At 32.6% G+C, this 2786-nt stretch overlaps 1 pseudogene; it reads left to right on the top strand.

Annotated features, from left to right (window-relative positions):
* The first annotated feature begins 404 nt into the window (after positions 1–404).
* Positions 405–2455, top strand: LOC145067127 (uncharacterized; annotated as a pseudogene).
* Positions 2456–2786: the final 331 nt, after the last annotated feature.

The raw sequence follows: 2786 nt of genomic DNA, 5'->3' as shown, positions 1-2786 counted from the left end.
TCATTTCACACCAGAAACTATTCTAGGAGAAGTTCGAAAACCAATGAAAAGCCAGGGTGATCGCCCTTGATCCTTGTCGGATGTGCTTGACGGTCCCGTTCTCCCTTCCAATTCTACGCTTCTCTCTCTACACCCAAAAAAATTATTTCATCGCTCATACAGGCTACTACCTACCACCGCTATCCCCACCATTTTATCGACTTCTGACACCAAGAGCAAACCACCGGCCACTACCAACTGCTGCTTCATCTTTTTGGATATACCACAAACGGATGCAAAACTGAGATTCACGATTTGTCTGATGACGTCGATTATGCTGCAACGTCGAAATAGGTAAGCAACTCCATCTTACTATATCTAATATCAATCGTGAAATTATAAGTACATTGATTTGAATGGTAATCATGCGAATTGAATTTAGCTTGAGTGTTCAAGAATTCATGTAAGTTAGGACTCCTGTGATCAGGTTTGTTAGTGATAGAAGTTGAATCGTGTTTGGTGATTGAATGCGATCTGTTATCAGTTGATCACTTTGGTAGCATGATATGTTACTGTTTGTACTTATAATGGCCTAATTGGAAACCTATTGATGCGTACTCATATTTATGCGAAACTCTTTAGGCAGTAGTTCAATTGGATTTATTTAGAAGTTGTTGGCTTGATCTGTGTTTTAGGGCTTGGTTAAGCATAACTGTTAGTAATAGTAGTTGGATAGGTTAACAAATTACTTCATATTGATTGGAAGTGATCTTCTTAGTTGATAATTGTAAGTAGGTCAAGGGAGAAACTTCAAAAATCTTTTGTGTCTATATCTATATTTGACTTGATAAAAATTGCTTTCATAGAATTCAACTATTTTATGTTAAAAGTTCACTTAATGTAAAGTTGTTGATGTGAAATTCATGATTAAGTGATGCTTGCTTGTGTTTTGGTTTTAGAGAGAATAAATCATTGCTAATCAGTTCATGTTGCTTTACATTGAATTTATTTAGAAGCCCTTGTCTTGTATCCTTAGGTTCTACCTATTTTCAATATGTTTTAGGGCTCATCAAGTGTGACCCATAGTGACAGTAGCAAGAGAAGCTCTTCTAGTGATCCAGAAGATGCAACAACAGTTTACCTCAAGGATAATGTCACAATTCATCCAACTCAATATACCATAGAGAGAATCAGTGGGCGATTGAAGTTGAACAAACAAGGTTCTTCACTATATATGGTAATGTCCTACTCCTATTCCTCTAAAGTTCTATTTTAGTCTTTTATAATTCATGTTCATTTAGATTGTCCTCGAGTGCTATAGCTGGAGTTAGACAAGCCTTAATTACTGGGATACCATCTTTATCAATCTCCCTAAACTGGTAAGTAACCAATTCTCCTTTAAGATTATTAGTTTTACACACATTTAATAGATCAAATCAAATGTTCATATGTTCCAGGAAAAAAGGTGAAAGTCAAGAAAATGAATTCAAGGGTGTTGCATCCGTTTGTTTACTTGTTATAAATGCAGCCATAAAAGATGTAGAAAATGGGACTTTCCCCAAAAGCTCTTCCTTACATATCACCGTTCCTTCTTCCCCTTTAGAAAAAAAGGTTTGTTATACATATTTTTAAGTTATATACAATTACAATTTTATCTTTGAGGCTCTAAAATCGTTACTTTTCATATTTTCAGCTTTTTAAGTTGACAAAGCACAGTTTATGGAGGTCAAAACCGGTATGGCAAGCGATTGTAGCCAATAAGAACCCTTCAACTGCAAGGTTTATGTCAAATCAACTAGGCATGACAACTTGCTCGAGATGCATCTGCAAGAGTATGTAATTTATTATTTATATAAAAGCTATTAAATTTTTATAAAAGTTTGGATCTTTTTTATAATTTGATTGGTTTGTTGTGGTTATATGTTGAAGGGTGCAACAAGAAGATTAAACTCACAGAAGAAGAGCTTGGAGGTTGTTGAATCAGTTGGTGTATCAGGGAAGGTTGACCCCAATAAAACAGTCAAATACTTCAGGCTAGAGGTAGGGTTTTTAAATATCAGTTATCATATATGGAATAATGGATTTTAATCATAGTTTCTACCATTATTTATGGAAATAAAAGCATTTTATAATTAATGATGCAGTTTCAAGACACTCCCTAGGAAGAAACAAATGAAAATCTTGATTACAGAGCCCTTTTGAGTGGATTTGTAAGCCCCCTCAACTAATTTCCACACTAAAAAACCATATATATATATATATATATATATATATATATATATATATATATATATATATATATATATATATATATTAGATTATAAAATTTGTGGAAGTACATACCCTAAATCTGATTAATTTGTTTGAAACTTAACATGTGTCAGTTACTCCCAAATATGTATCTCATATGATTGAGGTAGATATTGAAAAGGCTGCATCTGAATGGATTACTACTGCACTTCAAACCGATAACTAAGGTACATCATACGTAACTAAGGTACATCATACAACCTGAAAGAAGAAAAAATAAAATGACACAGTGCCAATGGCGCACATGATTCCCATCTAGTTTAAATGGGGTGTTTGCCATTTTTGCCTACAACAACTTTTTTCTTTTAAAGCTAAAATTAATTTTATATACAAATTAATCAATGTAAAAAATTTAATTCTTATAAAACTAAAATTTCATTAACGTAAAAGGAAAATTACAATAACACCTTAAAAAATAAAAACTAAAACATAAATATTAAAAGTACGAAAACATAGATATTAACGAAACACGACACATATAAAAATAAAACCTACAT

Source organism: Lactuca serriola, chromosome 8 (assembly GCF_051521515.1).
Source record: "Lactuca serriola cultivar US96UC23 chromosome 8, Lser_US96UC23_V15, whole genome shotgun sequence".
NCBI lineage: Eukaryota > Viridiplantae > Streptophyta > Magnoliopsida > Asterales > Asteraceae > Lactuca > Lactuca serriola.
The sequence above is the reverse complement of the archived record's forward strand: the minus strand, read 5'-3'. Positions and strand labels throughout refer to the sequence as shown.